We start from the raw sequence: 26163 nt of genomic DNA, 5'->3' as shown, positions 1-26163 counted from the left end.
CCGAGCACGCTCAACAAGGAGTGTTCCGTCCTCTTGGGCACCAGCCAGGGGCACCTCACTAGCAGACATATGTAGAGCAGCGGGTTGGGCAACACCTAATACCCTTGCCAGATTTTTACAATCAGTATCAGTCAGTATCGTCCCGTGTTTTCTCAGGTCCGAGCCGGTAGAACTTGGTAACACGTTGACGGACTGGCCGGGTGGATCGCTTGCACCTAGTGCCCTTTCCCTCGGCCGAGGTAAAACTGTGCGCTTAAAACTGTTCCACATATTAAGATCCCTGGATGATACCTCCCTAGCCCTTGTGGGTCTGCAGTTCAGCGGAGGAACTCGCCGACCCAACTTACTGCAGGTACTTAATCTACCCTGTACTGGAATAGGTGCTCCACAGGGCAGGACTCCTATGTGGACTCCCACTGTGTGTATTATCCACGGTACGGTCCCCTTACGAGTGGACCCGCGTCTCCCTTAGGCAGTCCCAGCTGCCCTCCGGCCGCTGTGTTGTAGCAACTCCCCCCTCCTAGCGAGGCTGGATCTACCACTCTTTGGTCTGCCTGCCTGCACATCCCCCCCCCCCCCACTCCTTGTGTAACCGTATGCTTCTGTAGTCTGCGTTGTGTTGGAAATCAGTGAAGAATGACAGGAGAGCGCCAGATTGGGTCTGCATAGAGAATGTATTTTTATATAAACAGGCTGTCACGCCAGCTTCAACTCACACATCAGTAACAATCTTCGTTCGGGAGAAAGGCCGGAAAAAGAGGCCGCTAAAAGAGCAATACGGCAGATATAACTGCCTGGCCCGAACCACTTTGTTGTAAAAGGAGGGGGTGGGGAAAGGTTGAACCATCACGTCCTTACAGACCCTTTTTAATGTATTTTTATAAACATTTGTTTAAACAATTGTAGAACAGCCTTAACTGTATAATAACAGAAAAATCTTGTGAAATAAAACCATTTTAACCTTGTTACACTCACCCCCACTGATTTCACTAGATTTTGCTTAACATCATGAATAGCATACAAAAGCGAAATTCATCATCAAAAAGAAACAAAATAAAATAAACAATATTGTGCACAAAATACTCAACTCTACAGTTAGAACTCTACTTAGCAATCAGGTGTAACCCCCAAACATGATGAAAGTCTACCAGCATCATTGCTGTCCACAGAAGGACTAGGAAAGGCAAAGGTTAGCTACTCCTTCACCCAACCATAGGAAGACATGCCATTTACACATCTTATCAACAGATTACATCCAAGATTGCATAATTGTCTATCTTCATAGACTACACACAAATGTGTATTATTCCTTTTTCAGGACATTTAAAGTGTGAAATACATGAGAAATAAAAAAAAATTAAAAAATGTATTAAATAATAATACATGAACTCAGTATCAACTCAACATTTCGTTATCTCTAAACGAGATTCACAACGAATAGGTTAGACATAGTCTGAATGAGCCTATGTAATGTCTTTACCAGTTTTAACAGACTATACACAATTACAATTTATTACAATTTAACATAATAGAAAACAGAAAATGTATCAATAGATATAGTAACAACAACAGAACAACAAACAAACAAACAAAAACAAAATCATACAAGAAGTTACCATCTACCAACAACTCATAGTATCATTTTGTTTTACCCAAAAAGATTTTTAACAAATTGACTAGACATAGTCTGAATGAGCCTATTTAACGGCTTTACAAGTCTGCCATGTCTAGTACGAAAACCTGCATTCTGATCAGGTCTTTTCACTGACAACTCCTTTCCAAAGGTAGATGGTTGTACAGAAGGGGAAGGCTCATTAACCATGCTTCCTTCGTGAACTGCCCTAACCTCAGTGACATACTCCTCACTCAAATTGACACCTGTTGCTGAATCATCCTGATTCCCATTCCTGTATTCATAGGAGTCACAACCGTGTTTATCATCCACATGGAAGTCAACACCAGTAAACGTAACATCACACTCACTGATAGTAGATGTTACCAACTCCCCTTCAACTTCTACACCATCACTTGCCTGAACAGTTTCCTTACACATCACATTTTGCTCATCCAATTCATCTCTGTTTACTACAGAACCACCAGAGCTTGTAGAAAGGTCAGCAACCCACCGAGTAGTCCTTTCCTCTGCAAGCTGCTTGAAACTAGAGTCCACAGGCTCATTACCACTCAAACTGGATAACTGTTCCTCGACAGCGTATGCTTCAAGCAATGGCAGAAAATCAACCGGCATAATCAGATTCCTATGAACAGTTTTAACAACACCCGAAGGGCTTCTGAGTTTGTACGTGTTCAAAGAGGAATTTTTGTCGAACACTACATAAACTGTACTTTCCCAACGATCTGCCAGTTTCTTTTTACCTCTTTCGCCTTTGTTGGCCATCAAAACTCTTTGCCCAATGTCAACTCATCGTCCCTTACTCCTTTTGTTATACAATTCTGCTTGTTTATGTTGTTGTTTTTCTGAGTGTGACTGTGCAAGTTTCATAGCTTCACAGAGGTCTCGCTTGAGTGACTGCACAAACTTGTCAATGTCAACTGTTTCTCCACTCAAAAGTACGGGTTCAAACATAAGGTCAACAGGTAGTCTCGGAGTACGGCCATACATGAGAAAGAAAGGCAAAAAACCTGTTGTTTCATGAACTGTACAATTGTATGCAAAAGTCAAGGTGTTCAACATTTGCGGCCATCTGACTTTAGATCTGGGGGGCAGTGCACGGATCATGTTACCAAGAGTACGGTTCATTCGTTCCACCTGACCATTGATCATTGGGTGGTATGGTGTGGTGTGTGTTTTGTCAATACCAGCCAACTGACACAGCTCCGCAATCAATAAACTCTCAAAATTGGCGCCCTGGTCAGAGTGAATGCTAACAGGAAAACCATACACGCAAAAGTAGTTATTCCAAAGAACCCGTGCCACTGTCCTCGCAGCTTGATTAGGACAAGGATATGCACACGCCAACTTTGTGAAATGGTCAGTGACTACTAAAACATCAACAGATTTATTGTTATGGTCTTCAGCTGACCAAAAGTCTATACAGACTAATTCGAGTGGCGATGAAGTGGTAATGGAAACTAATGGAGCCCTAGCCTCTGGCTCAGGAGCTTTGCTCACAATGCATCTCTTACAGCTGTGGACGTAATCCTTGACATCTTTCTCCATTGTATCCCAATAAAACCTCTGTCTGGCCAACGCCAATGAGCGCTGCTGACCCTGATGGCCCGCATCATCATGAATGCTTTTCAATACTGCCATTCAGAGCGATTCAGGCACAACATATTGGTAAGCTTTCTGTTTTGTCACTGGGTGCTTGGACACACCATACACTATCCCCAGGCGCGTGGTCAGTTTACCCCACTGTCTCAATATCTTGAACGTCCCATGTGATTCATGAACTTTTTCGCGCCTAGAGGGACGACGACTGCGGTCAATAAAAAACTTGACCCGACCCACAACAACATCATTGACTTGTTTGGTAAGAAGTTCATCATGATTGAAAACGGGAACCGGGTTCAGCCCCATGGCGACAAGAGATTCTAAGTGCTGCACATGTGAAATAGCTCTTATAGTACCTACATCTTCCCAATGCTGATGTGTTTGCAGGACTGCAGAAATCTCATCACTGCGCACATGTACACCTCCTGCATTACACACAGCTTTCACGGTAGTGTCTCCAGTGTAAGTCTGAGCATTCACACCCCTCATCTCAGGGAGCTCTGCCGAAAGCCGAAACATAGTCTGAACTTCATCCGTTTTGAAATTGTCTGCCTGCCAAAGAAGGGTGGAATAAGGAGCTCTAGTTAATCTATGCAAAATGTTTGACTGCACAAAAGGCTCTCTGCTGAGGGCATCAGCCACCACATTCTTAGTGCCTGGAATATAATGTATGTCGAAGTCAAATGGTGCCAACTGCGCCACCCAGCGCTGCTCGCAGGCATCCAACCTGGGCTTGGTCATATGTACTTCAAAGGATTGTTGTCGGTCCACACAGTGAACCTGTGACCACGCAACCAATGGCTAAATTTATTACAAATTGCCCATTTCATTGCAAATAATTCAAGGCGATGTGCCGGGTATTTTGCCTGAGCATGATTTAGAGACTTGCTGGCAAAAGCTATTGGTTGTGCTTTGTCACTGTTGTGATGAAACTGCGACAATACTGCACCAAGTCCAGCTGTAGACGCATCAACAGATAAAATGAACGGCTTACTAAAGTCAGGGTGAACCAAAAGTACCTCCTCAACAAGTGCTGCCTTCAGATTTTGAAACGCCTGTTTACACTCCTGGGTCCAATCATCTGGCCCAAGTTTGCGGGACAGCAAAGGCCTTTTTCTACTTTTTGAATTCCGAGGCCTTTTCTGACCACCAATCAGAGCAAACAAGGGTTTGGCCAGTACAGAACAGTTTTCAATAAAATGCTGGTAGTAGATCACCATCCCTAAAAAGGAACGTATTTTGGAAGGCGATGGAGTGACACCATCTAACTCCATTAAATCAGCCTCTACCACCTTGACTACTGCTTCCACTTTATCTGGATCCCTCGAAATACCATGCTGGGAAATTACATGACCCAGAAATTTAACTGAGTGCCTCAAAAACTGACATTTTGAAGGTGAAAGTTTCAAGTTATGCTCCTTCAAGCGTTGAAAAACCATTTCCAATCGGGCTAAACTCTCTTGTTGGCAAATACCAACAAATCATCAAGGTAACACAGTAGACTCAAAAAGTTCTGGTCACCAAATATGGTAAGCATCATGCGCATAAACGTGGCTGAGCTATTACACAGTCCTTGTGGGAGACGATTGTACTCGTGCAATCCTAAAGGTGATGAAAATGCAGTATACTTTCTGTCAAGCTCATGGATGGGTATGTTGTAATAGCCAGCCGTCAAGGCCATGGTGCTAAAGAACATGTTTCCCCCCAACGCAGCCAGGACATCGCTCTGATGTGGAAGCGGATGGGCATCTTTAACAGTTTTGGCATTAAGCCATCTGAAATCTGTGCAGATTCGTAAATCACCGTTCTTTTTCCACACGAGAACCAAGGGAGAGGCAAATTCACTACAGGAATTACGAATTATGTCTTTTGCCTCCATCTCGTCCAAGGTCTCTTTCAGTTTGTGATAATGAGCAGGCGATATTCTGCGATATGGTAACCTGCCGTGCTGTGGTCAAAACTCTGGCAGACTTTACACACCTGTGGTCTCTTAACATTCTGTTTGCGATGCACAAAATGTTTATTTGGACTGTGCGTTACATGACAATGCTTTCTCCAGCATATTTAGTATCCTATCCATTGTGTTACTTTCACATGTTGCATGATCAGGCTCAACTGCACCCCCTGAAGTCCTAACCACTTGGGTTCTACCAGGTGGTGTACCACCCACATCAGTAATGACAGAACTAGCTGTTTGTTGTGAGAGCTGACACTTGTAAACTTTGCGGTCTCTTAAAAATTCATCCAAACGGTCCTGTACCTCGGCAGCTGTCCACTCACGCTGTGGTTTGCTCAAGAACATCATGGAGAGACCTTTATCGGGACAATTACGTATGAACATAACTGCAAGCTGCATGTCCCGATTTTGCAATGTTCTGCCCTCACTTTTAAGATGCTGTTCAGCTAGGTCAGCAGCTTTGTTTAATCTGATCCAATAATCAAAAGGGCCTTCATTATGATATGGCTTGGTAGCATAAAAGTCAGCCAGAGGAAGACCTGTGGATATCACACCCCCAAAGTGCTGTTTGAGGATACGGAACACCATATCTACTGGAGATAACTGGAGTGGTGATGGCGTAGTGGCTAAAGCACAGGGCTGTTAATCAGAAGGTCGCAGGTTCTAACCCCACGGCCACCACCATTGTGTCCTTGAGCAAGGCACTTAACTCCAGGTTGCTCCGGGGGGATTGTCCCTGTAATAATTGCACTGTAAGTCGCTTTGGATAAAAGCGTCTGCCAAATGCATAAATGTAAATGTAAATATCTACATCACCACTCCTAGAGACTGAGGCACTATTGCGCAGCCATATCTGAATGACATCCCTTATCAGAATAATTCCTTTTTTCAAAGAAAGCTCTCATCAAATCTTCCCATTCAAAGACTGAACACTTATCTGAGCTGTCACCACGAAAGTAAGGTGGCTCTCTACCACTTTTCAGTAAAGATTCATCTTTGAAGCATCGATGATGGTGGCACCACACTGATTCACCTGTGAGCACCTCTGACAGTCATGAAACAAGGCGGATGTAGGTAGCTGACTGTTAGGAAACAAGCTGGCTTTAATCGACTGACTGATATCAGAGCTCAGTTGTTTTACCTGTTCATTAGCTAGTGCTACAGTAGATTCTGATAAGCTCATTTCAAGTGGTGGTATATCGTGAGACACTGGAGTAGAAAAATGTACTCTGTTAGCATCATAATCAATGCTATTCGTTTTCCCAGGAGTACACGGAGCACTAAATGGCAAAACCCCTCTGCCTCTCCCCAAATGATAGCCACCAAAATTACTGGTATCATTGTTAGAGTGCATCATTAATTACCAAACAAAAAAAAACTAAAATAAATGTATATATTTTTTCATAACTGAATAAATTGATCAATCACTTAAAACAGTTAAGATGCTTTGAAATGAAATCAATAAATGCTTGGTGCGTCTTATTTTTGCTGGTCCAAAAATACCGTATGCTTAGTTCATACGTCTCCTCGGTGAAGCGGTAAAACGGCAAAGTCCGACGTCTTCAAATCTCTGTAACATCAGTCTGTGCGTCCCTTCGATGAAGCGGAACAGCGGCACGATCTGACGTCGTCTAATCTCCGTGCAACATTCAGTGCGTCCTCTCGATGAAGCGGGAAAGTGGTGAGATCCGACGTCTTCTAATCTCCGTGCAGCAATCTCGGGAGTTCGGCAGCAGCTGAACAATCGAACGGATCACAGCACCAGTGAAACCGTATGCTTCTGTAGTCTGCGTTGTGTTGGAAATCAGTGAAGAATGACAGGAGAGCGCCAGATTGGGTCTGCATAGAGAATGTATTTTTATATAAACAGGCCGTCACACCAGCTTCAACTCACACATCAGTAACAATCTTCGTTCGGGAGGCCGCTAAAAGAGCAATACGGCAAATATAGCTGCCTGGCCCGAACCACTTTGTTGTAAAAGGAGGGGGTGGGGAAAGGTTGAACCATCACATCCTTACAGACCCTTTTTAATGTATTTTTATAAACACTTGTTTAAACAATTGCAGAACAACATTAACTGTATAATAACAGAAAAATCTTGTGAAATAAAACCATTTTAACCTTGTTACACTTGGACGATTTTTGTTTTGTTTTCTTAGGAGCGTCTGGAAGCCGCTCCTTTGAGGGGGTTATGTCACGATCCCCTGTTGTCTGCCCCGTGTTTCACTGGTCAATTGTCATGCACTACAATTCCCATGACTCCCGGCCCTCATCACTCTCTCATTGTTTTCACCTGTTTGTCATTTAGTCTCATTACCTTGTGTATTTAAACCCTGTTTGTTTTCCATTCCCTGGTCGATCGTTGCTTGTTTGTAGATGTCTGGATGCTGTTGTTTTTGCCCATGTTAGAAGTTGTTGTTTTGCCTTGATTACCCCGTTCGTGTACCCTTGATGTTTTCGTGTTTTTGGTTTCTGTTTTCCCATCGTGGATATTTCCTTTGCTCCTGTTTTGTCTGTTTCCACTTTGTTTAATAAAAACCCGCGTATAGATCCTCACTCCTCGTCTGCCTCCTCCTACTTACGTAACAATAACATAAAGGGTTCCCTAACTTTTGTTGTCAGCTGAACCTCTTTGCCCTAAATTATTTATGTGAAGAAATCCCTGATATTTTAAGTAAATGTTAACTTTTCTAAATAAAATAAATTTTATATCTTTGCATTTACATATTTTTTTCTTATTATTGTTTTTTTTAATGAGCTTTTAGTACATTTATTGTTCTTTTCTCCTAATATTTATAAATTTTATTTCATTTAATTTACCATTGGCATTTCTATAACAACCAGAGATCGCACTATACATAATCATTATCCATCACAGCAGTAACATTTACAACAAAAACTGGTTTATTTTAATCTGTCACTTCTGTTATATTTCCCTAATAAGTTTCTAAACATATGTCAATAAATTTGTTTATGTACATTTGATATCTTGATATGATAGCCAAAATGTAAATTTCAATAATTCAAAATGACTATTCATAGAGGTAATATAGCCAGGACACATTATAAATATACATTATATTTATATTTTTAGAAAATTACATTTTAATTGTTTATGCAGCCATGCAAGGAAATATTAGCATTTAGAACTACAGGGCAAACAATGTCAGTTTGATAACTCTGAGGTTACAGCTAAAACATGATTGCACTGCTGATAAATAAAATAATTATGTTGTGTCATAACATTGCATAGAGAGTAGTGTGTAATTAACTTTTGGATTAAAAAGTGCCATTTTCTCACTGTCAGTTGCATGAAAGCACTCACACTGTTGATCTCTCTCTCACACATACACAGCACGTGTGGGAGAGAGATTGAAGTTTCATAGAAACAAGTATGGTCTATGAATTCCCTATATTATAAACATAATTATGTAATATCTTTATTTAATCTGAGTTTATTAATTGGCACATTATGCATAATTAGAATATTTTGTTTTCAATTGACAACCCTAACAAAATCAAAATATGTCTATTTTATGATCCTGTATTTGTGTAGCAGTGTAGGAGACCATGAATAATACATGCCTACCCCTCCATGGCTCTTTGAAACAGCTATTGGTGCTCACAGTATTACCCACAGCAGCATAACACAAAAGCTTAGAGCACCAAAGCAGACAATGAGAATGAGCTGAAAGCAGGCAAACACCTTTAGATCGACAAAGGCAAAAAAAGTGAGAAGTGATTCACACCTTCAATTCACTTTTGCCATTAATGAAACGTTATTTTGCTAATAAAAATATGCTTATAGCATTAGTGTTTGAGGACACTGATGCAGCATCTATATTTCAACGTACAATTTACCAACAACACAGGCAAAGATGATTTACACTAGTGGTTCTTTAACTGGCTTGATGGAGTGCCTCCCGATCTGAGACAGTGCAGTTGCCATACCACACTGTGATGCAGTTTGTTAAGATGCTGTCAGTAGTGCAGTGGTAAAATTTTGGAAGGATTTGAGAAGACAGATGAGCTTTTCTTAGCCTGTTAAGGAAATAAAGATGCTGTTGCATCTTTTTGATGAGGGTGGTTGTGTTGAGGGCACAGGAGAGATCCTCAGAGAAGTCATCATCGACGGTCACTCGGGGCGAGAATGACTGTCCTCTCCATTGGGTCATCTACTTTTTGGTATTCAGATGGCTGTAGAGTCTGATCCACATACGTTTGTGCAGTGTGGGGAGGGAAGAGTGGTGGTGGTTAGTGGTGGTGTAGCCTTTTTTATTTGTCCTTGAGAAACTGTTGCTTTGTCTCTGCAGCACGGCGGTGATCAAGTACAGCTCCTTCTTGCATAGATTTCTTCCAGGAGCGCCTGTCCAGTGCAATGTGTTCCCAGTTGCTTGATGTGATGAGGAATTTCTTCAGAATGGTCTCGATATTGTCCTTGTAATGTTTCTTTGCCTGCCAGTGGCTCGCTGACCTTCCTTAAGCTGGGATTACAGGATCTGTTTGGGGAGACATGTGTTGGACATGCGGATGACATGGCCTGTCCATTGGAGTTGGTACTGCATTATTGTGGTGGTGATGCTGGTCATGTTTGCTTCCTCAAAGATGCTGATGTTGGTGCTTCTGTCCTCCCAGCTGATCCTCAGAATTTTTCATAAGGATATTTGGTGGTGGTATTCCAAGGCTCTCAGGTGCCTGCTGTAGGTAGTACATGACTCAGCTCCTTACAGTAGGGTGGGGAGGACAACGGATCTGTAGACCAGGAGTTTTGTTTGGGCTGTTAGGTCTCGGTCTTCGAAGACTCTTTTCCTGAGTCTGGTGTAGGCTCCACTGGCACAACTTCTGAGTCGATGTCATCTTTTCAGGAAAGAAGGCTGCCGAGGTAGGGGAAATGGTCCACGTTTTCAAGAGTAGTGTTGTCCACTATTAAGGTGGGCTGGGTAGATGGCTGGTTGGGTGAAGGTTGGTGTAGGACCTGGGTCTTCTTGATGTTTATGGCTTGGCCCAGGGCTCTGTATGCCTTGGGAAATGCATTCAGGATGCCCTGGAGGTCTTCTGCAGAGTGTGCTGCGATTACGTTGTTGTCCGCGTACTGAAGCTCCGTGACTGTGGTGTTGCTGACTTTGCTGTTGGCCTTGAACCTGTTAAGGTTGAAGAGTCTGCCATCAGTTCTGTACAGGATTGGAATCCCCTGTGGTAGCTCTTCACCAAAGATGTGGAGTATGGCAGCAATGAAGATGGCAAACAGGGTGGCTGTGATGATACATACTTGTTTGACCCCCGTTTCACAGTGAAAGGCTTGGACTCAGAGCCACTGTTGCTGAGTACTGTGACTGACATTCCATCAAGTAAAATCCTCAGTATTCTGATGTACTCGTCATGACAGCTGTACCTTGATAGTATGCTCCACAAAGCCTGGCGGTCTACTGTGTCAAAAGCCTTTGTCAGGTCTATGAAGGTACAAAGGCTGCATTTGTTCACTGCATTTTTCCTATAGTTGGCGTGCTGTGAATATCATGTCTGCTGTACCTTTGGATGGGCGGAAGCCACACTGTGATTCTCGGAGTACTTCCTCAGACAGTAGTAGCAGTAGGTTTGCAAGGCCATGAGCAAGGACTTTGCCTGTTGTTGACAGGAGCGAGATGCCCCTGTAATTTCCACATTCAGCCTTGTAACCCTTCTTGAATATGGTCACTATTAGAGCATCCCTGAGCTCTGGGGGAAGTTCTTCTTTTCCCAGACCTTGAGGATTAGGTCATGGATGTGGTACAGGAGCTTGCTCCACCTTCCTTTAAGATCTCAGCTGGGTCCCACCTTTTTGTTCTTAAGGCTCCTGATGGCATTTTGAACCTCTGTTATAGTTGGAGGTTCCCCATGTCTTTTCTGATGGAACTCTGGGGGATGTGGCTGGTATTGTCTTTTTCAGTTGTGCTGTCACGGTTGAGGAGTTCTTGGAAGTTCTCCATTCATTGGGAATTAATGGACTGGTTGTCCTTCAGCAGGATTCTTTGTCAGGGTATCCCCCTCGACCTTACCACTATGGCTGGCCCTACCAGGAGCATAGCTCCAGGTGGCATTTCTTTCGGGATCTCAGGACCACACAAGCCGCTCCACCACTACAAGGTAATAATCTCCGGAGAGGCATCCAAGAACTTGAAGCTCGACATCTGCTCCACCTCTGCCCCATTAATTAAGATGGGGGAGTGTGTGTGGCCTCTCCTTGTCTGCCGGTGGATGACAATGAGCTCTTTAGTCTTCTGGGTGTTGAGAGCTAAGTTGTTGTCTGTGTACCACTCTGCTAGGTGCTGAGCCTCTTCCCTGTAGTCTCGTCATCTCCACTGATCAGGCCTATCACAGTGGTGTTTTCTGCTAACTTTATAATGGTGTTAGAACCATTTATCAGTTTGCAGTCAAAGTTGTAGATAGAGTAGAGAAGAGGACTCAGCACGCAGCCTTGCAGTACACCAGTGTTCAATGTGAGGGTGGTGGGGGTTTGGTTATGGAGCCTAACATATTGTGGTCTGTTAGTAAGAAAGTAAAAGTCAATTTGTGTTCTGATGTGCTGATGCCAAGGTGAGTGAGTTTGGTGATCAGCTTGGATGGGATGACAGTGTTGAAGGTCAAGCTGAAATTAATAAATAGCATCCTCACATAGGAATTGCTATTTTCTAGGTCAGTGGTTCCCAACCCTGTTCGTGGAGGCCCACTCCACATTTTGTATATCTGCATTTCATGACACACCTAAATTAGGTTTTGGAGTCTCCACTAACGAGCTGATATGTTAAATCAGGTGTGTTTGATAAGGGAGATATCCAAAATGTGTAGTGTTGAGGGGCCTCCAGGAACAGGGTTGCTTACCACTGATCTAGGTGGTTCAGGGCATAGTGGAGAGGTGATGACTTGTAGTGGTGGTAGGCAGACTGATGTGGGTCCAGAGTTGGGGGCAGACAGGATTTCGGGTGGGAGAGGACCAGCAGATTGGAGGAAAAGCAACAGGGCAGAAGCCGTTAACGGCCATTGCAGCAGCATGTTTTGGTACTGGTACAATGGTGGCTGTTTTGAAGCAAGTGGGGACACACACTGGGTCCAGGGACAGGTTAAAAAATTTTGTAAACAAAGTTGTTAAAGTTGTCCTCTATTTCTGTTTGGCTTCTTTAATACCCCTCATCAGATTAGCCCTGGATAAATTGGAGGCATCACTGTCTCTGGAACATAAAGCAGTATCACATGATTTTAATAGGAGATGAACCTCCTTGTTCGTCCCATGTTTTTGGTTGGGGTATGTTTTTATTACTTTGTGGCTGGTTACTGTATCTACACACCTGTTGATGTGATCCAGAATAGTTTGTTTAGTTATTCCAGTCTGTGTGCTGAAACTGGTATCATAGTGATTCGTCAGCTCCCTCACACCACACTTTTACAGTCCTCACCGAGTGCATCACACGCTTAATGATGGAGGTGTATTTGGGGAATAGAAACAGGGAGAGGTGATCAGATAGTCCAACATGGTGGACAGGAATGGCTTTATCAGCCCCAGTAACACTGTTGTAAACAGGATCCAGGGTATTGTCCCCTCCCATGGGGCAGAAAACATTCTGAAGAACTTTAGGGAGTGCACTCTTCAAGGCTGTGTCGTCCAACATGGGGGACGGGAATGGGTTTATAAGCCCCAGTAACACTGGTGTACACATGATCCAGGGTATTGTCCCCTCCCATGGGGCAGAAAACATTTTAAAAAACTTAAGTTGGAGTATATGCTCCTAATGGTTGACCAGAGAGAGTACAGCAGTTTGGGAAACTGGGACGAGTTTTTAAATCTTTTCAATCAGGAGATATTATTGTTATGGCAGGTGATTGGAACTGCAATTTGAATTTTATTATGGATAGAAATGCAGTAGAACCAATCAGCATGTGTTTATCCAACATAGATTCAAAGTTAGATCTTAATGACATTTGGATAACGAGAAGCCCAGCTCTTAAACAATATACTTGGGTAAAAGTGGTCGTGTTCATGCAGCAAGGTTGGATAGATTTTATATTTCATGTAATTCAAGGAATAGAGTGTGCAATGCTAGTGTTATTCCAAATATTATTTCAGACAATTCGATGATTATATTAGATTTGACAGTATCAATTGAAGGCAAAAGGAATTTATATTGCCATTTTAACACAAAACTCTTACGGAACATTATATTTTGTGCAACTTTTTTGGGAAACAGGGCAAATGCAAAAAGACAATTACAATAACATTGCTCAGTGGGATATTGGTAAAATAAATAAAAAAAAAAAAACGTTTTCTGACAACAGTATTCATCACATTCAGTATGAAATATAAGGACCAGGATTCAAATTTTGGAGTATAAGAGCTCTGTATTGGAGGAGAAAATGATGGCAAGGAATGGACATGATCTGGAAACTGCTCTTGCTGAGAAGAAGCTCCAGCTTAGTTCCTTATTGCATGATAAAGTGAAGGGTGCCCTTGTCGGGGCATGTTTCATCCAAATTAAAGACATTGATGGTCCAACAATTTTTTCTTTAAAATAGAATGAAAGGTCAGCTTTATAGTCTTCTGTGTAAGCTAATAGATGGGTTGACTGGTTTACATATTGACGGCTCTATATGTAAATATACATAAATAACTATGTGAATAACTATGTAAATAACTGTGAAATTATCTGCATACATTATGCGGATGATATAACTGTTAAAATTAAAAACAATAACGATATACAAAATTATTTTAGATTAAATGCTATGAAAAAGCTTAATCAGCGAAAATAAATTGGACAGAAAGTGAAGCCTTATAGTGTGGTTCAGGGAGGTCAAAAATTCCACAGTTACCTTGAAATGTTAAATGGTATAACGATGGTTTTACATTTCTAGGAGTGTTTATATGTTCTGAGACATGCAAAAAAAGAAACTGGGACGGGTTAGTGGAGAAAGTGTGTGCCCAGTAGTCAAACTGGAAACGGTTGCTTCCTCGGCTATCATGTTCATCCAAAAATTACAATCCTCTCATCATTTACTTGCCCTCATGCCATCCCAGATGTCTTTGATTTTCTTTCTTCAGCAGAACACAAATGAAGATTTGTAGAAAAATATCTCATCTCTGTAGGTCCACACAATGCAAGTGAATGGTGATCAGACATTTGAAGCTCCAAAAACACATTAAGGCAATTAAACGTAATCCACATGACACCGACAGTTAATTCCACATCTTTTAAAGCAATATGACAAGTGTGGGTGTGAAACAGATCAATATTTAAGTCTTTTTTTAACAATCTATCTCCACTTTCACATTCTTCTTTTTTTGTTTTTAGTGATTAGCATTCTTCATGCATATCGCCACCTACTGGGCAAGGAGGAAAATGTATGGTAAAAAAGGGGCTTAAAAATCTGTTTCTCAACCACACCTATCATATCGCTTCTGAAGACATGGATTAAACCACTGGAGTTGTTTGTATTAGTTTTAGGCTGCCTTAATGTGCTTTTTGGAGTATTAAAGTTTTGGTCACCATTCACTTGCATTAAATGGGCCTACAGAGCTGAAATATAAAAAATAAAAAAATCTTTATTTTTCTTCAGTAGATGAAAGGATGTTATACACATCTGGGATGGCATGAGTGTGAGTAAATGATGAAAGAATTCAAATTTTTAGGTGAACTATTCTTTTAAGTAATCAGGAACACAGGCTTGATCGGATGAGTAACCTATTCAAAAATGACATGCTTATGCCCCACCATAAGTCTTTTAATGTAATTCTATTATCAAGTGCCACATGCCCCTGCTCTTTTATTTTGTTTTCCCTTTGTGTGAGTTGTTGCCCCAGGAAACCTGCTCCTGTGTTTATTTGCTGTTGTTTTGATTTAGCTTCTTTTTACTTTAAAAGTATGTTGAGTTTAGTCTTTGTTTTGGTAGAGCAACTTACATGGCAAGAGTAGGTAAGAAAATGGACCTTGAAAATTTGTTTCTGTGTTTTTGTTTTTTGGGAGTTATGAAGTTTTTTTTAACTGTAGTTCCCCTTCTGTCGCTCTCTCCACGTTGTTTCAGAGACGCGACACTAGGGGTCTCTCTTGAGCGCCGATATACACCTCTGATCTATGAAAAAAGGCCAATGAGAAGTTGGCAGCCGGTATTTGCATATTCCGCCCCCGGACATACGGGTATTTAAGCGGGGCGAATACGGGAGTTCATTCAGAAAATTTCTTCAGAGCCGATGGTCGTGTCTGCAATTGCTGCGAGTTACACACCAGTTCCTGTATTCCTCTGCTGCATGCTGTTGGATCTTACGGCGCATAACAGCGGCTTTCTCCTGTTTGCACGGCTGTGCATTCCTGCCCCTGGGCGCTTCGACAGCGCAGATAAAAAATAACTCTCATGAGTCCTTTTCATAAAAGAGTGATTTTATTAAAAGAGTAATTTCCTCTAAAAGAGCAAAACACAGCGGCGTTGAACGTCCTTTTAAGGACGCGTCTTTATAAAGATGCCTTTCGGGCCTGCACGCCCAGGCTGAGGCCGACGCACAGATGACCGACATGCTTTCCCGAGCAGCCAACAGCGTGGGCTTGGATTGGAACCCTCCATCCTCCCCACAGCCATCACGGCTGGACGACTGGTTCCTGGGGTCTGGGCGCCGCTCACAGCCCAGAGCACCCCTCTCCACTCGTCACACCGCCACCTGCTCATCCGCCCTCGCCACCCTCAACGGAGGAGCGTGCCACGGGTACACGCCGATTCCCCAGGTGGATAGGCAGTTGCGCTCCACTTATGCCCCGGAAGCCCTACCACCTGGCGGGGCTGCCCTGTACTCCCTTCCCAGACCTGTAGAGCAACATCCTCGCTGACCGCGAAGGCCTACAGCGCCACCAGAAGCGCCGCTTCCGCCCTGCATGCCATGGCTCTCCTGTAGGTCCATCAAGCCAAGGCACTAAGAACATGCACGGGGGTGGCCCTGATCCCGACACGCTGCAGGAACTGCACTCAGCGACCGACCTCGCCCTGAGAGCGTCGAAGGTCACAGCGCAGGCGCTCGGGCAGGCGATGGCCACGCTCGTGGTCCAGGAGTGTCAACAATGGCTGAACTTGGTCGAGATGCATGAAGCAGACAAGACTCGCTTCCTCAACGCCCTTGTCTCCCAGTTTGGCCTCTTCAGCGACACCGTCGAGGACTTTTCCCAGCAGTTCTCCACGGTGAAGAAGCAGACGGAGGCCATCTATCACATCATGCCTCGCTGCAAACCTGCCGCCACAGCCCATGCCCTGTCTGCTTGCCGAGGGCATCCTCCCGCGGCCAGGAAAGCTTCTGCTCCGCCTCAACCCGGGCCCAGCTCTCAGCCCCAGCGTCGAGCAACCCGCGGGAAGCGCACGCCCCCTGTCGCACGGACCCCCTCGAGGACCCGGAAGGCTCCCAGGCGCTCCTGAGACAGTCCACCCAGAGTCCAAGATGTTAGCTCCGGAGGTGGTAAGACCACTCCGTCCCCCGGTGGAGGGCCGGGAGGAGAATCTTGTGTTTTTTCATTTGCCGCACCCCCCAACAGGGGCAGCGGTACACAAATTCTCAATAAAAGAGCTATTTCCTTTGTCTCTGGGTCACCTGGCCTGCAAATGCCATTCTCACTGCACTTTGCTTCCAGATCTCAACACTCCTGGCTTCCTGAATGTGGTGTCCCCGCCCTCAGCCCCACGACTGTTCCCCGGCCGGCCGGGTCAGACGAGTTCAGAGGACGCCAACACCAGACCTCCTCCTCAGTCACGAACTCGCCCCCTGCCAGGCGCGCGGAGCAAGGTAAGTGCTTTGAGTCTATTCTCAGCACCAGAGCCTCGGGACGTTACATTGCTTCCCGACGCCGCATTACCTGTTCCGCACCGCTGCGAAGCCCCGCCGGGTACGTCCAAAATACTCGTCCCCTTGGTGCCCCTAGCATGGAGTTTAGAGGTGTGGCTTTCACTGCCCAGTCCGTCACGCTGGCTGCACCAGACCATTTGACTCGGTTACGCAATTCAGTTTGCCAGGCCCCCGCCCCCCTTCCTGGACGTTCATTTTTCCGCAGTACACGGCGAACATGCCCAGTCCCTGTGTGAAGAAATCGCCTCCCTTCAAATCAAGGATGCGATAGAGCCTGTCCCTCCAACCGAAATGAAGAAGGTTTCTACAGCCCTTACTTCGTTGTACCCAAGAAAGGCGGCGGCTTACGACCGATCTTGGACCTGCAAGTTTTCAACCAGGCTCTGTCCAAACTCCCGTTCAAAATGCTCACCCAGAAACAAATTCTATCTGGCATCCGGCATCTAGATTGGTTCGCAGTGGTAGACCTGAAAGACGCGTACTTCCACGTCTCGATTCGCCCTCGACATCGACCCTTTCTATGGTTTGCGTTCGACGGCCAGGCGTATCAGTACAAAGTCCTCCCCTTCGTCCTGTCTCTGTCCCCTCGCGTCTTCTTGAAAGTCGCAGAGGCAGCTTTTGCCCCGCTCCGAGAAGCCGACATATGCACACTCAATTAACTCGATGACTGGCTCATCCTGGCCCCCTCACGAGAGTTACTATGCGCACACAGAGACCAAGTGCTCAGGCACCTCAGCCGTTTGGGGTCGCAGCGGCACGTACAGTGTGAAAGTTACCACCGCCTGCCACCAAACCTTCAAACCCTGGACAGACCTCTGCTTTTTACGGGCAGGAGTACCCTTGCAGCATGTGTCCTGATGCGTTCTGGTCACAACTGATGCCTCCAAATTGGGTTGGGGCGCCGTGTTCAATGGGCACGCAGCCGCAGGCCATTGGAACTGGGCCACGCTCTGTTGGCACATCAACTGCCTAGAGCTGCTGGCTGTTTTCTTTGCCCTGAGGAAGTTTCTCCCGTTAATTTGAGACAAACATGTCCTAGTCAGGACAGACAGCACCACAGTGGTAGCCTACATAAATCGCCAAGGCGGAGTACGCTCCCTCCACATGTCACAGCTCGCCCGTCGTCTCCTCCTTTGGAGTCAGCAGCGACTCAAGTCACTGCGCGCCACTCACATCCCTGGCAACCTCAATGTGATAGCGGACGCGCTGTCAAGATAAAGCTTGCCCAGCGGAGAGTGGAGGCTCCACCCCCAGTCGGTCCAGCTGATCTGAGACCGGTTCGGCAAGGCCCAGGTAGACCTGTTTGCCTCCCAAGAAACCTCCCACTGCCCGCTCTGGTATGCCCGGACAGAGGCTACCCTCGGGATAGATGCTTTGGCACACAGCTGGCCCGCGGGGCTGCGCAAGTACGCATTTCACCCAGAGAGCCTTCTTGCACAGGTGCTATGCAAGGTCAGGGAGGACGAAGAACAAGTCATTCTGGTAGCCTCCTACTGGCCCACCTGGACTTGGTTCTCGGACCTCACGCTCCTCACGACAGCCCCTCCCTGGCGAAATCCCCTGAGGAAGGACCTCCTTTCTCAGGGATGGGGCACGCTCTGGCACCCGCACCCAGACCTCTGGAACCTCCACGTCTGGCCCCTGGACGGGATGCGGAAGATCTAGCCGGCCTACCACACGACCATCATAGATAGTATCAACTGGAGAGGAGGCTGTCCCCCTCCACCCTCAAGGTGTATGTCGCCGCCATCGTGGCTCACCATGACACGGTAGAAGGCAAGTCTCTTGGTAAGCACGATTTAATTGTCAGGTTCCTCAAAGGTGCCCGGAGGCTGACTCCCTCCCGGCCTAACCTGTTCCCCTCCTGGGATCTCTCGATCATCCTCATGGGCCTCCAGAGACCCACCTTCGAGCCGCTAGATTCAGCTGGACTCAGGGCCCTCTCTCTCAAGACTGCCCTGCTGATCGCGCTCACCTCCATCAAGAGGGTCGGAGACCTGCAAGCGTTCTCTGTTAGCGACACTTGCCTGGAGTTCGGTCCGGCTGACACATACGTGATCCTAAGACCGCGACCGGGCTATGTGCCCAAGGTTCCTACCACACCCTTCAGAGATCAGGTAGTGAACCTGCAAGTGCTGCCCCGGGAGGAGGCAGACCCAGCCCTTTCGTTGCTGTGTCCGGTATGTGCTTTGCGTATCTATCTGGACCGCACGTAGAGCTCTAGACGCTATTAGCAGCTCTTTGTCTGCTTCGGGGGACAGCAGAAAGGGAACGCTGTTTCCAAACAGAGGCTTGCCCACTGGGTTTAATACCAGGGGCACCTCTCTAGCAGACATCTGCAGAGCAGCAGGTTGGGCAACACCTAACACCTTTTCGAGATTTTACAATCTCCGAGTTGAGTCAGTATCGTCCCGTGTTCTCTCAGGTCCGAGCCCGTAGAACTCGGTAACACGCTGATGATCTGGCCGGGTGAATCGCTTGCGCCTGGCGCCCTTTCTCTCAGCCGAGGTAAAATAGTGCGCCTCTGTTCCCAGGAGACCCCATCTTTGGGTCCCTGGTTGACTCCTTCCTAGCCCTTTTGGGTCCGTAGTTCAGCGGAGGAACTCGCCAACCCAAGCCACTACGGATACCCAATCTACCCTGTACTGGAATAGGTGCTCCACAGGTAAGGCCTCCTGTTCGGACTCCCCCTGTGTGTAATTCCGTGGTACTGTCCCCTCACGAGTGGACTCCCGTGTGTCCCTTAGGCAGTTACAGCTGCCTCGGTCACCATGCCGTAAGCTTCTCCCCTCTACGAGGCTGGATCTACCACCACACCAACTTTCCCACATAGGTCCTAAGCAGGCCATGTGATTTATTTGCCACTCTTTGCCTCCTCTGCAGGGTAGGTGTGGCCTCCGCAGGGTCTTCTCCCCCTGAAAGAAAGGGTAAGACCCCCTTCCCTTAATGCAGGTAAGGGCCCCGGCCGTAGTTGCTCTATGCAAGAAACATAGAGAGAAAAGAGGCCCATCCAGGCTTGGCCCGTTCCCAGGTTGGCGGCCATCACCTTGTCCCCCCCTCCAGGGTAACCAGAAGGACTCTGACAGCTTGAATGGGGCCAGCTGATACAGCTGGTCGCCTTTGCACGTAAGAATACCTGCCCACTCCTGTATCAGCAGTTCACGTACACGGCTCAGCGCATGGCACGTTTAAAAGTGGACCCCTAGTGTCACTTCTCTGACACAACATGGAGAGAGCGACAGAAGGGGAATGTCTAGGTTACGTATGTAACCTCCGTTCCACGATGGAGGGAACGAGACGTTGTGTCTTCCCCGCCACATTGCTGAGCCGAGCCACTGTTGTGGCCGGACCATTTCCGGCTCCTCAGAAAAATCCTGAATGAACTCCCCTATTCGCCCCGCTTAAATACTCGTATGTCCGGGGGCGGGATATGCAATTACCGGCTGCCAACTTCTCAATTGGCCTTTTTTCATAGATCAGAGGTGTATATCTTCGCTCAAGAGAGACCCCTAGTGTTGCTTCTCTGACACAACGTCTCGTTCCCTCCATCCTCAGCCGTGGTCGCGCTGCTTGGGTTGATGCATTTGAGACCTCTACAGCACTGGCTACAGACTCGAGTCCCGAGATGTGCATGGCGCCACGGCATGCATCGCCTCCTGCCGTCAGACTTTCAACCCTTGGACAGACCTCTGCTTTCTGTGGGCCGGAGTCCCCCCTGCAGCAAGTGTCCAGACGTGTCGTGGTAACCACAGACGCCTCTCGACAGGGTTGGGGCACCGTGTGCAATGGGCACGCTGCTGTTGTCACCTGGAAAGGACCCTGGCAGCGTTGGCACATCAATTGCCTAGAGTTGATGGCTGTAATTCTTTCCCTACGGAGTCAAGTACGTTCTGATCCGTTCAGACAGCACCGTGACAGTAGCGTACATAAATCGCCAAGGCAGCGTGCGCTCTCGTCATATGTCACAACTCACCCGCCATCTCCTCCTTTGGAGTCAGCCGCGACTCAAGTCGCTGCTCGCCACTCACATCCCTGGCAACCGCAACACCACGCTGTCGCGGCAGGTTTCGCCCAGCGTAGAGTGGAGGCTCCACCCCCAGTTGGTCCAGCTCATTTGGGACTGATTCGGCAAGGCACAGGTAGACCTCTTTGCCTCCCAGGACAACTCCCACTGCCCGCTCTGGTATTCCCTGATGGGAGCCCCCCTCGGGACAGACATGCTGGTACACAGCTGGCCCCGGCGGCTGTGCAAGTACGCATTTCCCCCAGTGAGCCTTCTTGCATCGGTGCTGTGCAAGATCAGGGAGGACCTTCTTTCTCAGGGACAGGGCACCCTCTGGCATCCGCACCCATCTGTCCCCTGGACGGTATGCAGAAGATCTAGTGGATCTACTACCTACTGTCGTAGACACGATCAACCAAGCCAGAGCTCCCTCAACCAAGAAACTTTACACCCTGAAGTGGCGCTTGCGCGAACTGGTGCTCTTCCCGAGCCGAAGACCCACAGAGATGCGCATTTCGGTCAGTGCTTCTATTCCTGCAGGAGAGGCTGGAGAGGAGGCTGTCCCCCTCCACCTTGAAGGTGTATGTAGCTGCTATTGCAGCCCACCACGACGCAATAGATGGCAAGTCACTTGGTAAGCACAACTTGATTATCAGGTTCCTGAAAGGCGCCCGGAAACTGAATCCTCCATGGCCTAGCCTGCTCCCCTCTTGGGATCTCTCAGTGGTCCTCTCGGGCCTTCAGATACCCCCGTTTGAGCCGCTTGAATCAGTGGAGCTCAAGGCCCTCTCCCTCAAAACGGCCCTTCTGATCGCGTTAGCCTCAATCAAAAGGGTTGGAGACCTGCAAGCGTTCTCTGTCAGCGACACCTACCTGGAGTTCGGTCCAGCACTTTCTCAGGTTATTCTGAGACCCCGACCGGGCTATGTGCCCAAGGTTCCTACGACCCCTTTCAGGGACCAGGTCATGAAGGCGCTGCCTTGGGAGGAGGCAGACCCAGCCCTTTCGTTGCTGTGTCCGGTGCGTGCTTTGCGCACCTATGTGGACCGCACGCAGAGCTCTAGATGTTCTGAGCAGCTCTTTGTCTGCTTTGGCGGACGGCGGAAAGGGAACGCCGTCTCCAAACAGAGGCTAGCCCACTGGGTCATTGACACCATTGTCCGCCCCCTTGCAGGTCCGAGCACACTCTATCAGAAGTGTGGCGTCCTCGTGGACACTAAGCCACGGCAACTCCCTAGCAGACATCTGCAGAGCAGCGGGCTGGGAAACACCCAATACCTTTGCCAGATTTTATAATCTAAGGGTTGAGTCGGTCTCGTCCCGTGTTTTGTCAGGTCTGAGACAGTTTTTGGCTACACACTTGTTGCTTTAAGATTTTTTATGCTCCACTCAGGTTTTCTTCAGAATTTTTTAATGTGAATCTGGAATAGCATTACTTAGAAATCTCAACATCCAGCAGTCAGCATTCACAGCTACGGATTCAATACGGCATCTCTTGAGATTTGCCAGCATGGCCCTGTGTAGGTAAAATTGTCCTGGATCTGTTTTGTTTGGAGTGGTGGTGGCGTAGTGGACTAAAGCACATAACTGGTAATCAGAAGGTCGCTGGTTTTATTCCCACAGCCACCACCATTGTGTCCTTGAGCAAGACACTTAATCCAAGTTGCTTCGGGGGGATTGTCCCTGTAATAATTGCACTGTAAGTCGCTTTGGATAAAAGCGTCTGCCAAATGCATAAATGTAAATTTAAATGTTACCCCTGGGGTTGTTTCTTTTTGCTGCACTCAATCTTGAAGTACATGTAACTTTTTGCTTTTTACAAGCTGTCTCAGGAAGGGGCAGTCAGCAAGCCTCAACAAACCTCAAAAGCAGTGCTGCCAAAAAAAAAAAAAAGGTCTTGACAGTTGGACGAAGGACAACAAAATACAGGGATCTTGAGACACAATTTTCAATGCTAACTACTTTAAAAATTACACAGCATCCTAAAATGTGGACATTTTTATGCTGGAAAAAAAAACCAGAGTTAAATAAATTATTTTATTTAATTGTAATTATTAATTAATTAATTTATTTATTTATCGGATTAAGTTCGACAAGTTTTTTCAAGGTATAAATCTTTGCCAGATGTACTGTATAGGTATCATGCCATAAAGTCTTTGGATATGCTGTAATTTAAGTTGGGCAAAATCTTCTGCCGTTTCCAGTGGACTTTTGTAAGGATCAAATTTGTCAGATAAAAATAATATCAAGCTTTATTGGCAAGAGAATCTTAAGTGTACATTCAAAATGCATTATTAGAAACTATACATACAGATATAAAACAAATTGAATGCTGATGTTAAGTTTGGTGAGGTTTAAAATCTAAAATATTTTTTTCTCTAGTCTCTCTCTCTCTCTCTCTCTCTCTCTCTCTCTGTGTGTGTGTGTGTAAGTGTGTGGGAGAGATCAGTGAAAGCTTATCAATGCTCAAGGCATCTCTCTTCTTGTATTGGTGTGGATTGGTGAGTGTGTGGGCTCAGAACTCAGGGCATTTCTGCATTAGTGTGGATTGTTGTCCGTGGGCGAGAGTGAGTGTGTGTGTGTGTGTGTGTGTGTGTGTGTGTGGGTGGGTGCTGTGAATTGGCAGGTACAACAATGTGCTGTGTGGGCGAATGAGAGAACGAAGTAACACTTTGAAAATGGAGTGAAGGGGTGAAATGAGGCAGTGAATGTGGAGGAGGATCAAAGAAAACACATTAATGAAGACAAAAATGATTGGAGAAGAGAACATCTGCATCATCGGTTTTAGAGACTACTAATTAAAATTCAGCGTTCATCTGCAAGACTTCAGACATTCATTATGTTTCTTTTCATACTTCATAATTCACTAAGCTTTTATTCAATACTTTCAACATGCAGAACTCCACGTTGAAACACCACCGTGTGGCTTTAGCTATGTCTACATAGGCTTAGGCTTTAAACTTTAGCTCTGTCTATTATGCTCATGCTTTTCTTGCTATTCTTCACTTAATGGACAAAATCCAATTCTATTTTCATTAAAGCTGTCCAAATATTGTTATCATGCAGTGAATTAATTCACTCAGTTTGCAAAATCTTAACACTGCTTCACTGGGATTAATACTTTTTTTTTGTCTCATGACATGTTTTTAGGTTAGTTTGAGAAGAAAAAGGTTTGAAGGTTAGTTTGAGAAGAAAAATCGTAAGTAATTGACATGAAATTGTTCTAAACGTAGTACAAATATGTACCTCTTTTACTCCAATAAAGAAAAGTAATCGTTGGAAAAGTATTCCAACGATTCTACCGACTATCCAAAAAAGCCCCTTCCCCATGCCCTAATCATAACCATGATTGTAATAGGAAAATAACTTGTGTGCCATGGAAAAAATATAATATTTATATCAGAATTATATACCTATATAATGATATATACATCGATCAGCCACAACATTAGTACCACCTGCCTAATATTCTGTAGGTCCCCCTCGTGCCAACAAAACAGCGCCAACCTGCATCTCAGAATAGCATTCAGAGATGATATTCTTTTCTCCACAATTGTAAAGAGCGGTTATCTGAGTTACCATAGACTTTGTCAGTTCAAACCAGTCAGAACATTCTCTGCTGACCTCTCTCATCAACAAGACATTTCCATCCACAGAACTGCTGCTCACTAGATGATTTTTATTTTAGGCACCATTCTGAGTAAATTCTATCATGCCATGCTTCAGATCACATTTTGTCCCCATTCTGATGGTTGATGTGAACATTAACTGTAGCTCCTGACCCATATCTGCAAGATATTATGCACTGCACTGCAGACACATGATTGGCTGATTAAATAATCGCATGGATGATTGTTGGTGTCAGGCGGGCTGGTTTCAGTATTTCTGTAACTGCTGATCTCCTGGGATTTTCACACACAACATTCTCTAGAATTTACTCTGAATGGTGCCAAAAACAAAAATCATCCAGGCAGTGGCAGTTCTGTGGATGGAAATGACTTGATGAGAGAGGTCAACAGAAAACATCCAGACTGGTTTGAACTGAAAAAGTCTACAGTATCTCAGATAACCGCTCTGTACAATTGTGGTGAGAAGAATATATATCTCAGAATGCTATTCTTAGTGAGGGGTGCTGTTTTAGCGGCACAAGGGAGACCTACACAATATAAGGCAGGTGGTTTTAATGTTGTGGCTGATCGGTGTGTGCACGCATGCACACACGCACTCTCTTTTGGATGTATAGATATTTTTACTAGGAATCAATTTTTTTTTTTTTTTTTTTTGCAGTGTTCCAGACAATTGTGCAGTATGTCAATGAGAAATATTAAAAGCTGCAATCCCATCATTATTCTTTACATTTATGCATTTGGCAGACGCTTTTATCCAAAGCAACTTACAGTGCACTTATTACAGGGACAATTCCCCTGGAGCAACCTGGAGTTAAGTGCCTTGCTCAAGGATACAATGGTGGTGGTTGTGGGGATCGAACCAGCAACCTTCTGATTACCAGTTATGTGTTTTAGCCCACTTCGCCGCCACCACCACTCTATTCATTGCTTTTCACCACTCTATTCCTAACGGTTCTTAATATGGCAGAAAATACAAGTGACAACTACTTTTAAAAGATTTTTGCAAATGCTAATGAAAAGTATTTTTAACATTGCCCCAAAAACAACAACAAAAATCATGGTTTCTGCGTCTAGCAGTCTTCAAAAGCTGGTGTATTTAAAAGTTTCACAAAAATTTCACACACTAAAACATCCTGCAGGAGCATCAATACAAGCAGCACTAACAAAAAGGAACTATTTACCTGCTCATATGAGGACTCCATATCCATAACTACGGCAGGAGAAGAATGAAGCGGAGAATCACACATCCACTCCAGCCCTCCCCCTCTCTCTCATCTCTCTCTCTCTCTCTCTCTCTAACCTATTATATAAGGGATTACGTACAGTCAGTTGGTCATTATTACAAGAGAACCTACACAAAGTGGAGCTGTTAATTGCATGGCTACGTACCAAATAAATAAATGGATATGAAATTATAGGAGTCAAAATACATTTACAGAAGAAAGAGAGCACAGAGTAATGCTAGAGTCATGCACATTGAATGTGTTGGGGAC

General features: G+C 45.5%; 1 protein-coding gene across 1 annotated transcript in view; it reads right to left on the bottom strand.

The window, feature by feature from the left end:
- The window catches only part of ccdc136b (coiled-coil domain containing 136b), an 83576-nt gene extending 57635 nt beyond the window's left edge, over positions 1 to 25941 (bottom strand). Inside the window, exon 1 of the mRNA XM_052122484.1 lies at positions 25852 to 25941. The gene's annotated coding sequence lies outside the window, so the exon portion shown is untranslated. The remainder of the gene's footprint in view (positions 1 to 25851) is intronic.
- Between the last annotated feature and the right edge of the window lie 222 nt (positions 25942 to 26163).

This window comes from Xyrauchen texanus, chromosome 49, assembly GCF_025860055.1.
Source record: "Xyrauchen texanus isolate HMW12.3.18 chromosome 49, RBS_HiC_50CHRs, whole genome shotgun sequence".
NCBI lineage: Eukaryota > Metazoa > Chordata > Actinopteri > Cypriniformes > Catostomidae > Xyrauchen > Xyrauchen texanus.
This window is presented reverse-complemented; position numbering and strand designations above follow the sequence as displayed.